The following is a 15,674-nucleotide window of genomic DNA, read 5'->3' on the forward strand; positions in this document are numbered from 1 at the left end:
TACCAGCGAAGCTCCCGCGGTATCACCCCCTCGCTGAAACTATCCCCGGAATTAATGTATCGATGTATCCCGAGCCCCGGCCGGAGATGAGAACTACGTGCCCCACTAGCTCCGGCTCGTTTTTCCCCTGGTCGGCCTCTGTGCGCAACGTATCCTGTTGCACGCTTGTGGGCGTGGATAAATATTCCAAGGGGACGTGGGTTACGTGATTTACTTTTTTTCTCCTAACTTTTTAGTACAAAGTCCGAAAATGGCACCTCACCTATCTCGACGTCTGACCAAACTCGACTTACTCTACTCATTTTCCGCTCTAAAGGGCTTCATTGAAATCACTAACCAGGAACTTTCAAAACGAAAAACCAAAGGACGCATTTGCTAAGACTTTACCTTTGTCCCTGGAAATTCGCAGTAATCGCAATCGTCACCCTTCCCCAGGACTCTGCCGCTTCACCTGAATAGTAGCCGAATTTTCCCAACTTTGCCATTAAAACGCTCAAATAAGTCACTTTCACCCCTACCCACCCATCCATCGAATGAAAAGAAGAGCCTTTAGTTGAATAATACGACAGCATGGGTGGTGAACCTTCAACCCCGAAATCGAGCTCTTACTACGTGCGAATGGCTAAGTGCCCCATTGTTGTCTGACTATTTTCTTCCACTTCCCTCTTTTTTTCGTGTACCCAGTAATCATTTTAGACGGAAATGAAGTAGCGCGAGTTGAAGTTGGTGTCTCCCTTTTTTTTAGTAAAATTCAATGGTTTTCATACCCACGGCCGATCGTAAAGAAGGGCGGTGTAAAACTTTCATCCGCAGCGAGACAAAAAAAAAAAAATATGTATCGCGCCTCCTTTTACGGTGGGTGCGTGCAACACTAACCTATTTACGAGGCTCCAGGAATATTCTTCCCAAAGCTGCTTTTTTTTTATTAGGATCGCCTTTTACAGCAATATGTGCCTCGGAACGTGAGGAAGAAAAAAGCGGACCGGCCGTCCGCTTAGCGCCTTTTTTTCTCGCTCCGATGTACCGATACGCAACAGCGCCCGGAACGACGGGGGCAGTAAAAAACTTGCTCTTAAATTTTCCGACGGATTTCGCGCCGCTTAAGTCTATTCTTTTCCTTTGCCCGTAATTTTTGCTGCTACACGTCGACGCTGTTTTTCCCTCTCCCGTGCTTTTATACTTACGGTTTTTTGTTGCTGTTTTTGTACTAACTTCGTTTTTTATGACTTGACAAAGTACTTTTCACCAAATTGTTTGCAGAAATTGTGTACGTTTTATTTTGGTCGTTAAATGAAGTACAGTATGGAAAGTGAAATATGGCCATTGGTTACTTTGTTTCGACTAAATTTCATGAGCTATTACACTTAATTATAGCTCAGCGAAGTGGCACTTCATTTACGGCCGGTAAGTATAGTGAGATGAGTCTCAGAAAATTTCTTTATTTCGAAACAAATTGGCCTTTATTTTAAAACATAAAAAAACAAGAAAATTTGTCAGGTATCAGTGCTTCTATCTCAAAAGAATAAATGAAACGTAAAATTTACCATCGAACCACTGCATTGTAATCACTACTAATAATACATACTTTGTGAGTGTCCATTCACATATTATCGTATAATAAATTCCGTAAACTTTTACACAAAAAAATAAATATATGTTCCTTTGCATAACCTAAGGACACTATCGTACTCCGTAAAACTTTAACGAAAAAAACCTTTGTACCAATTTACATGTCTCATTAACAGTCCAAAACAAGCTCGCAACAACCATCAGTCTCCTCCCTGGAAAAGCCACAGCGACGCGGGCAACAAAATAGCCCACCCTCCCTTACCTTGAAGTCCGTCCGAAAAACAGCAGCACACTGCACTGGTACGAAATTAACATTTTGTTTTGCCAACGAGTAGGGAGTGGAGGGCCGGTCTCGACATTTAAATTTTCATTTCGGCAGCCGTTCAACGAGAGCAGGTATCTGCACCCCGCCAGGGGCTTCATTAAAGCGAGCAGCCCCTGTCATCGGCGCTTAATCCCGCTCTCGTTTCCCTACCCCCATACTGCATGCTCGGGCTTGATAAACATAAGCGTTGACTTCATTCTCGAACGAGCTGTTGACGTCGATTATAATTACCGATTTTTACCATGCGCTCTTTTGGAGGGGTGGCGCGTTGTGTGCTTGAAACTTTTTTTTTTTTCTCAAATGATTTATTGGAAAAGAAAAAAAACAGTGTCAAATAATCCATCTGTTGAATGTGAATGGAACTATGAAAAATAATCTTCTAGTGAGCTGAATGATAATAGGTGAAAGGAAGCAGTGTGACGATACTTTTTTTTTTAGCTACTGTCACACCCTTGATGACTTTTTAATTTATTTTTATAGAAATATTGTCAGAGCCAAGTGTTTATTACACATAAGTCCATTGTGCATTTCATCCATTTAAGGGGATTCCAACTAAAAATAACAACATAACATAATTTTCATTATTTTTTCCCGTATTTTCGAGACAAAAAAATATTTTAATTATATAATTTATTATATGCTCTTGTGGTAGTCCACTATTAAATTGTATGTGAACTACCATTTAAATAAATCAAAATATTTTTTTTTAATTTCTTCTAGTTAAAATTAAGTAATTTAAAAATAAACTGTCTTTAAAAAAGGAATGATTATTTCTCGAAAATACGTCTGAGAAAAATATTGAAAAATTGGTACATTCCTGTAGTGTTATTCGGAAGAATATATGTTTTTTTAAAGGCTAGTGGCAATGTCTGGCTTTCAAAAAGCAAAGATACAGAGGAATGGATTATCATCACGAACTTTATTAATTTTACCAACGTACAATTTATGACCAGGTCAAAACCTAAGTTGAGCAAATCAATATTAAATACTTTCAAATTACCCAAAGAAGCATCAATCTTTGTAAAGATTTGAAAAAGAGTAACACAATTTGTACGCTAATTGAAACATCAACCCTTGAAACTTGACGTCAGAGAGCTTAAGCGAGCGCTTACACAAAGTTTCAATTATAAAAACGACTCTTACCGTACAGCCCTCAATACACCTTCAAAGTGAGATGAAGCACACGAACTTTCAAGTACCCTTCAAACCTCGCACGCAAAGTAAAAGACACCCCTCGAAAAAAAACGGGCTCCCAAACGTAGCGTTTCAAAAAAAAAAAAAAAAAAAAAAGGTACAGGGGAAAACGACTCCAGCCCGAGGGCAAAAGGAAGGCAGTTCCCCCTTTTACGGTTTTAATAAATCTCCGCCCGCGGGGATAATTCGCAAGCAGAGGTCGCTCCCCCCCCACCTCCACTAAACTACCCTCCTCCGAGCGCGCACTATTTTTGAATTAGCCGCTCTTATCGCTTATTTACGCGCTCCCCTGTAATTCCGATCTTTTCTTTTTTTTTCCAGCCTAACGACTGGGAATTTATTTTCTCCCACCCCTTGCTTGTTTCTATATCGCGCGTCGATTCGAGATACAGTTCCCGGTAACCTTATCTCCGTTCCCCTTTTGCGGGTGGGTCGGATGATTTTTGCCTCCGTTATCTCCATCGATTTTTCACGGATTTATCGCACCGCGACTTTGCTCCTATCGGATGAAAAGAAAACAGTCACCGAGTGTCGATCTCGTCAAGATAGTACTTGCTGGGCGGTAATATCGTGCAACTATGTACTTTTCCACGCCACGCGAGAATTCACTCTCGCAACCCTTAATCTCCAAGGCTCGCCTAAGCTCGTTCCCCGGCAATTAAACACGCCCCCTCGGACGTCGTTTTTTTTTTGTCCGCTGTTAATTCGGGAAAATATAGTGTAAGCAGATAACCTAAGCTCCCCGTGTACGGCATCTCTCTCCCTCTGGCTTCGTTCCTCGTTCGTTTTCACGGACTGTCGGTCAGAGCGGACGCGACGGCCGGGCTCTCTAAGCTCGGACGCTGGATTTTCTTTCCGAGGATGTGGGGAGGAAGGGCTCGGGATTATCAGGATTTGTCAAGTCGATGATTCGGAATTTTTTACGCAAGTTTAAGTTCTTTTCCGGGGTAGCTTGGGTGTGTGTTTTTGGTGATTCTTGATGGATGGCTGAGCCGTCGCGGTGGATGTTTTTGGGGGAATATGGTTCGGAAGTTTTGCGAGCTTTTGGAATGAGGTTTTTTAAGTAGTAGTTTACAGGTTTTTCTTGGTGTAGGTGACTTGTCCCTGAGTTCAAAGTCGAAAAAGTTGGTTACTACTGCAAATGATGTTTAGTTTTTGGTTGTTTAACAAATACTTTGGAAGACTCGTGTTGTGCTGCACAATCTTGGAGCATTGAATTTTTTTTTTTTTTTTTCATTGATTCGCAGACCTGGGCATGGTAGTTTTTCAATTTTTTTTTCAATGTAATTTTTGGCTTAAAATGTAATGCACTGTTTGTGCTAAAAAAAATTGTTTCCAACAAAACGTGAGAAAACAAAAAAAGTTTTATGCAAACCGTAGAATGTTGAAACAGCTTTTTCTCGTAATTTCACTTAAAGATCTAATTTAAGTATTTTATGGTGGAGCATCTCTATACTTTATTAATAAACTCTTGAGGTTACATCACCACCTTAAAGATTTCAAATCGAATTTTAATTTACCTAGACCAACTCGTGTCAACTTTTTTGTTAGGCTCAAAAAACTGGTTATAATATCATAAATAAGTTCATCAACTGAAGTGAATCCTTGACTTATCCCATCGCATAGTAATAGTAGCAAAAGCTTCAATCGTAAACCAAAAACCATATCTTTGAGGCTTAAAACGCGATATGAAATTATTATTTTATACCACAAGGCTGTATCAATCATTTGACATCGAAAAGTTATGTACTTAAGTTTGAAAACGTATTGTTTTCAATGAAAGAGTTAACAAGCATACCGTTATTTTTATGTGAAGAGCTACTAGGGAAAAAAGTACAGCCCTTATCCAAATACAATTTATCAATAATTGACAGGTGATTATCGAGTACAATTTTTTTTTTTTTTTTTTTTCTATCAGCGTACAAAGAGCGTACCCTTCTATCGTTCACAATAGAAATTGATTGGTAACTTGCGCACCAACAGCAAAAATACGCTCCGACCAGAAAAAACTTCAATTTCGTCCAGTTTGAAGCAGCGAAATAAGTAAAGCCCCAGAGTTGATTCCCTTTTTCTGGTCTACGACGCACATGCCCCCTCCGAGCTTATAAGCTCCGAAAAAACCCCCCGAACGACCGGTAATCACAAGCTCAACGAAAAAGAAAAAAAAAAAAAATTCCGAAATTCCGCTACAGTACACCAGTCCCCCTCCTTCCTCGAGCCGGGAGGAAAATCCGTCTGCGTGACGGCGCCACGACAAGTTTTTCCCCGCGAAAAAAGAAACGACAGCAGCAACAACCACACAGACACGCGTACATGTTTCCTTGATCGTCGAAGTCGTCGAAGTCGTCGAGAGTTGAGTGTAAGGAGCAGAGGGAAAGGGGGAAGGAAGAGATTTGGCTAGCGTCCAGAGAGAGGGGTCTATATATACATACCCACTGGAATGCGTCCTGTACGAGTCACAATCCATTGCACACGCAGAATCGCTGCTGCTCGCGCTTAATGCCCTTGCAGTTTTGTATGTATATACAAACACGTGGTATCTGCGCTGGGTGGGTTGCAGGGACCGAGAAAAATTGCCGCTCCTCGGTATTTTTCATCCCTGGGTACCTCCCCATCATGTGCTCGTTCTTTTGGCACGGCTTCTCCTTCTTCACTTTTCTCTGTGCCTATATTTATTTTTCTTTTGGTTTATCTTGTCTTTGCTCAGCTAATGTTGATTACTGTAATATGATTTTTCAGAGCCCACATTACTCCGACTATCTTTTTCCTTGCCTCTTCGTCTCTTTTCTTTTTTTTTTTTTCCTATACTTTTGATTGTAATTGTTTTTATGGCTGGCTGGGGGCTGGTTACTTTTTAATTTTTCTCTTTGCCTTTGAGCTCGAGAGCTGTTTATTCAGTAGCCAATGTTTTTTTTTTTTTTTTTGTAAAGGAAACTGAGGTACATGATTTGATAGAACAAAGTGTTGTTTGTTTAGAGTTTCGTAAAATATATGTATACGGATAGATATGGTAAATAAAATATGAATGAAAAGGTAGGTACAAAAATGGGCTAATAAATCGACTAATGTCCAAAGAAACTATTCATTGTTGGCTAGTATTTACCAATTTTTTGATTAGTTGGGTTGTATGAAATAACTATCTATGTTCCATTATTTATCTAATTTTAGAATAATCAATTACAATATACTTTTAATATTTATTTTTCTGTATGTATACGATAATAATAATTTTTGTCTTATTTTTATGTTTTAGGTAAGTAACGCCACCTCACCTTCAAAGCATTACTCGTGAGTTTATGTTACTGAATATTTCATACAAAATGACATTTACATGTATTTTTCCCTCAACTTGCCAATGACACTGTCAGTTTTTCGAAAATTTTAGCTTATGACCTATAAAAAAAACAAGTCCATAAATATTTAGGAACAGCAGTACCACACATCTACATTTACTCTAACAATAAATATTTCGAGAAAAAAAGTCCTTATGAAAAATAAGTCGTTTCAATTTAAATTTAAATTTTATTCTTATAAATTTCTAAAATTTCTCAACAAGTTGTAGATAAACTTTTTCACACTACGTATTTCATTTTCTCGGATTTAAGAAATAAATTTTTTTTCATCCAACTACTTGTATTGCTCATTCCCCCCGCACTTTCTAATATAGTTTTTAATCAAATATCATACAATAACCAAGTAATTATACTTCTGTAAATTATGTTTCTTCGATGGAACATTAAAAAAGTAGTGTGTAACATAACTTTTTTCAATTGAAATTTAATGTTGAGATTATTTAACAATACTGAACCCCATAGCTCGTGACTATAAAATTCCCATCCTTCAAAGTTCCAGCCACCGTCTCGATTACCCTCAAACCAGCGGAACCTCATCAACTCGAGCACCACCTTGCACAAGTACGCGGTATATTCATGAATTTCTCGAGCAGGAAAAAAAAAAGAAGAGCATCCCACCTTAGCCGCATCGTAAGCAGTGGCAACAGTAGAACGAGAGGAGGAGGGGGGGCGGAGAGTGAGAAGCTCACGTAACTAGATCGGACGTGCAATACGCAATCAGGGGAGGGGAAAGGCTGCACGTGAGCCACTCTCAATCTTGCCGAACAGCAGCGCTAAGCGCCATCGACGTGGGCCCATTACTTACTTACCACCCCTCCTCTTCCCCGGCCCGCGGTGCTCCCTCTTAGCCTGTCCGACTTGCTTAAGGATGTAATTGAGGCACTGTCTTTGAGGAGCTCTGCGAGACTGCGATTAACTAACCATGTGTGCCTGTTACCATCGGTGTTTATGTTTCGAGAGATTTGATAATCGGATCGATTCAAGGACACTTGAAGACGACCGAATGGTAATTTACGCTGGTGAAGTTTTTTTCTAGTATTTGATACAAAGTACGATGTTTCACGATAACTTAACACATGCATTTTCAAGAAATGTGATGTGATTTTGATTCTTTGAATTAACTGATTGCCAGTAACTGATCTATTAATGAAACACACGACTGAATTCTGTCAACGTTGTAGCTAAACATTTACACATGTTTCTGCGCTTTTATCGTCAGTTTGACTTAGGTACAGGATTTTTTTGGAAGTTTTCACAAAGTTTAAAGATTAAAAGTGCATTTGAAAAGTTGATTCAATAGTTTAGTTTCGTAATAATTTAGGATATTGATGGGTCAGTATTTTTCAACACATTTACTTTACCTCACTTGTACAAACCTCAATTCTTGATGTAACATGATGTACTATTGCTTGGCATTAAACTTCTATTCAGAAATGCTTCAACAGTGATGTATAAAGTTAGAAATCTTGTTAATCTGAATTAATATGTCGTTAAATGTTTTATAAAGTTTTACGTTCATTAAAAACAGTTTATAATTTAGGAAAATTCTGGGCACCTTCATACCCAGCACTTATGATAACTACAATTACTAAGTAATAGTTTTCTTTCTCAAGATGTCAAAAAACTCGCCATTGCATTACGTTATTTAAGTTATTAAGTTAACAAAATAAATGTAATTCAGAGTACTTGTAAGTATAATAGTGTAACTTGAATATATATATTTTATCAAAATATGATTATTTGCATTTAAGAAGAAAACTCCCTTGATACAATAAGTATTAATATGACAAGTAACGTCATTACAATAAAATAATATACAACAAACTGTGCAATGCCACACAACCAAATAATGTTAGAAAAAGATGTCACCTCACTCTCCTTATTCACATTTTTTTGATCCACTTTCTAATTTCACTCAATCACTTGAATTACTTAAAGTTTTGTATTGCTTGGAGCAACTTATCCTTACTGAAGTATGTAAAACTGTACTCTTAAAAAACTCGACTATGACCAAAGACATCTCAATTTTCTATAAAACCACGTTTGTGTAAATTAGGGTTGATCCAACAAATAAAAACTAAAAACTTCAAGTGTTCCACAAATTCATCCTGAATCCACGTATATCCTAAGCAATCACTTGATTAACAAACAAAAAACTTTCGAAAGCAAAAAACACGTATGCGAAAACAACGTATCAGCAGAAGCGCGACATCGAATCTGGTCCGAAAAAAAATATCGTCGAACTCGCACAAGAGGGTGGACAAAGTCGAGACGAAAGAAACGGTCTCCCGAGCTAATTTTCGAGCCAAATGAAAGTCCGGCAACTTTTTTCTGCTTGTCTTATTTCGCCCGAAGAAGAAGAAGTAGCCGGCAGGTCCTTCAACCCGACAATCTGCTGCTGCTTCTCCCCCGTCTCGATCCCTTATCTCGCTGAAGCTTTTTTCTCAGCTTCTACTTTCCGCGCGCTCCTCTAATTCCACCTCTGCTCTCGATTTCCTACATATATACTGCACTATTTTTCTTTTTTTTTTCCCTCTCGCTCATTTGCTTCGGACTTGGTGTTTTGCCTGGCTCGAACTCATTGCTTGATTATCTCGTCGATCTACGGACTCCTTGCCAATCTCGTAAAACTGCTCATTTTTTTTTTCTTTCTGTACCTACACTACTTGAAAACCATCTGATCCTTCTCTAGTTTGAGCAATCGTTGCAGCAAAAAAAAAAAAAAAGGAAACACACACTTTTACTACTTGAAACAATAATTTATAATGTCCTTCCAGTAGATATCACCTCTTAGCTCAGTTATATTAAGATTAGAAACAATGAAAAGTTCATAAATTATGTAGCGATACCAATTTACACCTCTACCACTGTGGACGTTACTTTTTTTTTAGAGTGCCACCAATTTGAATTCTAGTCTTTTGAAACATTACTTTGAGAAACTTTCATAGTAAATTAAAGTTGTTTTTCAAATAGTTGACCTAAAATTTTGCAAAGCTGAAAACTATGGTAGCTGTACCATACAGTCAACCAAATATGGACCGGGTAGTTCTCACTAAACGCGTTGTAGCAACTTTTGACTATTTAAGGTTTCCTTGTGTAGATTTAAGGTATGTAGTTGGAATTTCTGTATTTTTTAAATTCATTAAAATATCGTTGATAGTACTATTTCACTAGTTCCACAAAACTGGACAGTTTCTTTTTTTAAACAATTGAAATACATAGGGTGTTAAGTATTTCATAGAAGATCTTTAAACCTGCAAACACGTTAAATTTGTGATAATTGATTTTTTTAGCCTACCAGCATCAAATATTTTTTCAAAAAAATTTACATACTAATTATTAATTATTCTCATCAACGTTGCTATTTGAAAATGAACATCTCACTAGAATGCTCTTGTCGATCGGTTGAGGTAATGAGAAGAGCGTGCAATTTATTGAGCCACGTTTCGTCAAGTCACTTATCCATCGCCAGTGAAAGCGGTGAATCCCGCATGGAATCTCGAATAACACAGTGAAATCCCACAGCCGTCGAACATCAAGAAACCCCCCGACCTCATCGATAAAAACGTGAACGAAAAATAAAACAAATTAAAAAAAAAAAACAATACGTAAAAAAAAGAGCCTCTCCAAGCATCAGAGAGTCGAGGGTCCAAGGAAAAGCTTTTAATCGAACTGCCATCGCGCCTCCCTCCCTCATTCCGCTACGGCAGGTAGCAAGTAAGTAAGCACGCGGGAGCATCCCCAAGAGCTCTTCCGCATCGAATCCACTTTGCCACGGGCCAAGGGAGAGGAGGAGCTCGCTCGTCCGGCAAAAGAAGCCGCTCCACTCGGCCGGCAAACATTGCTCCTCGGCCCGCGAGAAAGACCAAGCGCTACTAACGCCCGAGAGGCTAACGACCTCATCCCAACTATTTTAGACATTTTTCTTCCCCTCCCTCTCCGTGCTTCAGCATTTTTCACCTTTTTTTCTTTGAATTAGAATAAAACCATCCACGGTAAAGCCATTGACGCCTTGAGTCGACCGCACCGCCAGATGGTCCATTTGGCACGGACAGTAAAGTACGGGGGAGAAAAAGAGTTTGGTTCGAAATATATACGTTCCAGACAAAACCAGGGGTGAAGAGGGTGCTTGTCCTTACCATACATATACCTACCCCTTCTGTTTACTGCGCGTAAACGTACAACGTTTTAGTGGCGGTGGCACTCGTGGGTTAACTTCGAGGTGTGTCCCGGTTGCGGTGGACTTTGCTGATGCTGCTTTAACTTACATCGACTGCGAGCACCAAGGCCGTAGTTTGCGGTGCTTTGGTGTGGGGTATAGTGGTAGGGGGGAAAAAAAGGGCATTTTCTAGCGAGGGGTGAGTTGAGATCGTTGGTAATTTTTGGAGATTACGAGGGGAAAGTGTCGATTATTCGAGCTAATGATGGAACTTGGGGAGCCCGGTGTGATTGGAAGGAGAAAAAGGGGAGATAACTTCTTAAATCTTCGATTTCTTTGGCCTTGAAGGAGAGCTGATACTCTGGAAAACTCTAGCACACTACTTCATTTTACACAAACGATCCAAGTTTACAGGAATTCGAGGAAGGTATTTGGTGACTGACGAGTGAAGGGCTCGTGTGTTTCAGTTTTTTCAATGGCATTGAACTGTTGGAAAATACTGTAAACGTCATTTACAGTCCCAGTGCACTTGGAAAAGACCTGAAAATCTCCAAATGTCTTTTAAAGATTGCAAAAGTCTCAAAAAGATTTTGGACTTGTTATCGAGACTTTCAAGTGCTCAACCCCTCGATCAAAGAGTAAATACATCGAGCTAAAGCTGGCAGTTCCCCGAAACGTAGAGATTTTTGTTTTTTTCTGAAAACTGGGAGTGCATTAAAAAGAAATTCATCAGTTTGAAGTTTGGGTTGCAACAATTATTGCCTCGTCAAGTTATCATGAACAATTTACGAAATGCAGGGTAGTAAAACCGGAGATTGATTTTTAGTATACCTGTTATATTTATAAATAATATATGGTCCATTGAAACAAACGTATCAAAATAAATTATGTACTTACTTCATATTTACAAAATTTTTTATTTCATTAATGTAAACCAGCTGTTATTTGTTTAAAAGCTATTATCTAGCACTTGGTGCATTTGCATGTAGCTGTTTTATTATGCTGTCACTGCCGCGAGTCACATGAGATGAGCTGCATTTTCCTGACAACATCTCAAATGAAACTTCACGGGCTCGATACTGTACCATCAAATATGAAATAATCATGTTAAACACCTGGATAGCTGCACTATAATGTAAGCTCTTTGAAGCCATTTTAGCTTAGTTACCCTCTCCCTCCTCCATCTCTCTATTTATATTAAATCCCAATAGCTCAAAACTTTGAAGTTGTTATGCTTTGCAGTATTACTTGGGAAGTAAGAAAGTTACCTTTCTAGGGAATAAAGTGTAACTATATTTTATCATTTAACTGGGGGCTTCGCATGCCACCCCCTCCTCCATGATCAAACGTTTAAATTCTTAAACTTTTCGACATAAACAATTAGTTTTGTAAAACGAATCACTTGTATTTTTATTCTATATGGAAATTAAAAGTATTATCATTGTTACGAAACCTTATACTTTTAAATTATTCCCCTATGGACAAACCACGTGATCGGTCTAGACAAATCGAATCATCACGTAACCCACAAATCTTTTAAGAAGAACACAACCGAAAAACAGTTTCACGCCCTCCAAAGTTTTAAGGATCCCTGATCGCTTAACATACATTTTGTTTTCACTCCTCGTGCATACGATGGGACTGTTGAAAAACACCACTTCCCGAGGTTCTCATTAAAAATCGAAGCCAACCAAACACCCGGCCCTATATCAAAACCAATGTACATTCCGTATTCCATCTTGAGGCCCCCAATCTCCCCCTGCCGAAAAAACTTTCGACTCGAAATATCCCTGGGCGAAAAAGTCAAGCCAAGCCCGGCTTTGTGTGTGCACCACCCAGAAAGACGCTCGCCCTTTCTCCCTCCCTTGCCGATCCCAAAAAGCCTTTGGGCGAAGATGAGCAGGAGTAGGAGATTCGATAAGCGCTCGGGAAAATTTACAATTTCCAGCCCCCCCCCTCCGGCATCCCTTTGCTCTCTTCACACGTGCCCCCCCCCCTCCATTTGCTCGCAGACAAATTCGTGTCAGCGCCCTCTCCCATACACCTCAGCCTTTTTACACTGCACGTGATGTATATAAACGCGCCGCTGGAAATATGAATACCTCGCGCGTCCCCGGAATACAGAAATCGAGCGTGAAAACGAAAACAAATAGTCCTCCTTTTTCCCCACGAAACTCTTCCTCGATTCGTGGGTTATCCCCGTGCATATATATACGTACATACGATTGCCCGCTGCTTTACGATACACACGCCAATTCGACTCGGGGAGATTGGGTTTTATTTCGGGATTGGCTACTCCCGCGTAGGTTTTGGAATTCCTTTCTTTCTTTTTTACCCCAAAATCCATTCTTGATACACAACGAGTGAATCGTACCGTCGCACGGAGACGCTCATTAACAAACGTATTGGCGGGGGGTGGATCCTTATCGTTCGGGGGTAGTCGTCGGGAGGGGAATTTAACAAGCGGACGTGACTCCTGCTCGCCCGTAAAAAAGGAGGAAGCGCCCATTAATTTCCTGTACTCTGCGCGTGTGTTTTCCAAAAAAGATCGAAGGATATAGGCTCGGATAAGTATACGTCGTGTTGTTGCGTTAGATAGATAAGTACACGGGTCTCTATCTCCGGCAATATATGTACGTTTACCGCATGATTTTATCGAGATCCGCCGAGATAAAGAGTAATTTTTTTTTTTTCTTTTTTTGCGACGTACAAAATGTAGATGTAACGTTGAGCGATAAATAATGGTGCTTAGCTATTCCGGTGTACCTCTCCCTCTGGGGGAGGGGTGGATATCATGAGAGCGTGGGGGGAGGGAGGGGAGTGGGTGCCGAAGTTTCTGCTCGAAACTATATTTATATGGTAACGCAGAAGACAAAGTTTATGAAGAAGAAAAGAAAGTTTGAGTTCATCGCGTCAATTTCAGTCAGGCTGATATTTCGTGGAAAGCGAGGCCGAGGGGGAAGTTATTGATTTTCAAGTTACTGGTATTGCTCTTATTAAAGTCTTATCGGTCGTGTCGAACTTTTCTCGTCCAATCCACGTAGCTGGAAAATCGACGGAATCCTGATTGTCGTGGTGTTCGAAGCCTGTTTAATTTGTCACACGAATTTCAAACCTTTATCAACTTGATCAATCTCATGAAACTTGTCTCTTTGGATGAGACACGAAAAAAGGTTGTTTACTTAAAAGATAAAACAATGATTACGTGACACGAAATGATAAAACGTCGATGCCACCAACGGTTGACCACAATCAGTGACAGCTGCAAGTCATCGCAGCACTTGAAAATATAAATATGTTTTTTTTTACACACAATGTTTCCTACATCGTCTCTGCTCGTTATCTAAAAACCAGTTCTTGCGATAGCTTTTTAGTTTTTTTTTCGCACGTCCCACGAATTGAATCACGATTATTTTCGCAATGAAACTACAGAGACTTCCTTGTTCTCCATAATCTGTGGAACGAAGGAATAAAAGGCATCGGAGTACAATGGGGGAAATGAAAAAAGGTGGACAAATTTAAAGAAGCCATTAATATCGATAGAAAGTTTAAACGGAATATATATGACCCGGTGGTGGAAAAGCCAGAGAGGGATAAGAAAAGGGTACACCGTGGAAAGGGGAGCCAAATAGAAGACAGCTGTAAAAAAGTGGGAGAGAGAGAGAGAGAGGAAAAAAACGGAGGACAGGGAAAAAAGAGAGGGTACGTATAGACTCGCCGGAGGTAGGTAAATAAAAGGCCATTCCAATTGGGTGATCAATTACATCGGGTCTGCATTATTCATAGTGCGCGGGAGCCGTGCGGCGAAAGCTCTGCTCCTCTTCCATTTCTTCCTGCCTCCTATTTCCCCTTCTTCCCCGAGTAAAACCGAATCCATCTCTTTGGAAATCGAAACAGAGCCAACTCTAGAGGTATACGCGTATGCAGAAATGGCTGGTCGGGGAATAAAATTAATGAACGGCGGATGGAGGCAGGAGTAAAAAAAAAGGGAACGAGGTTCATGTAATTACTTGACGTTCAATATTGATTCTGTGCAGTGGAAGGTCTTGCAGTTATTGCGGGATACACCATAAAAACGATGACGTGACTGTTGTTTCTTCTGTTGTCATTTGCCGTGCAAAGGCGTGTCTACGTTCCGCACGTATTATTCATCAAATATTGGATCACTCGTTGAATCTCGATCTAATGTTTGAAGACGCGAGGTGAAAAAGCACAGATGACCGGACAAAATGCCTGGGAGGGCACACCTAAGAGACACGAGCAGTGCAAACACGCCATTGACATTTTAATTGCCCGTCCCCCATTAAACCCTTGGCCCTCCTGGTAGTATTTGCTCTCAAAATTTCCCGGCAGCAGCGTATATTTTCTCAGGAGAACCGACCAGGCAAGGTAAAAGGGAGAAGGTCCCACACATGCGCGCGTGCCTCCACTGGGAAATTGCCGGGGCACTGCTCTCCGCTCTGCATAGGAGCGTCTTTACGCTCGGCCGCTCTTCTCTTCGCGAGCTCCAAAGAGAGAGATAGAGGGTTGACCTCGTCGGTAATCAAAGCGAGTCTAGTCTCTTTTTCTCTTCAGCATCGCCTCTCTCTCTCTCTCTCTCTCTCTCTGGGCTTCCTTTTTTTACTTTCGCCGAACACTCTTTCGCAACGACCGTTCATTACTCTCACTCGTCGCTTTTGCGAATTTTTTGCCAGTATTGCTTTTGCTTTCAATGTTACCATGGCATTTCTCGAATGGAAATGGCAAGTCTGATCGTTTTGCCTCCTTTTAACATTTTACTCTTCACAGGAGGCGCGTGTACGAGTTGACTAAACGTAGGCCTTGATAAATGAACGATGCAACAGATGCGACGACACAAAAATTAAGCGCCTAGTAAAAAGTAAATTATCATATTTCAACATTTATTCTTGCAGTTAGTCACTAAACAGGATTACGTCGAAGAAGGAATACAGCTTCTATTCAAACTGGAATTACCTTTCCTATGATTTCGACAATATCGAGTTTGCTTCTAGTACATGGGAATTTATAAACAGCTGTGAGGAACTACTCTGTAATTATTATTGCGTTTTAACCA

General features: G+C 40.0%; 1 protein-coding gene across 2 annotated transcripts in view; it reads left to right on the top strand.

Annotated features, from left to right (window-relative positions):
• Nucleotides 1-15,674, top strand: part of bru3 (CUGBP Elav-like family member bruno 3) — an 825,259-nt gene that overhangs the window by 595,105 nt on the left and 214,480 nt on the right. The gene's annotated exons all lie outside the window — the stretch shown is intronic.

Source organism: Copidosoma floridanum, unplaced genomic scaffold (assembly GCF_036245765.1).
Source record: "Copidosoma floridanum isolate Cflo_tuat_1 unplaced genomic scaffold, Cflo_Japanese_pri ptg000025l, whole genome shotgun sequence".
Classification (NCBI taxonomy): domain Eukaryota; kingdom Metazoa; phylum Arthropoda; class Insecta; order Hymenoptera; family Encyrtidae; genus Copidosoma; species Copidosoma floridanum.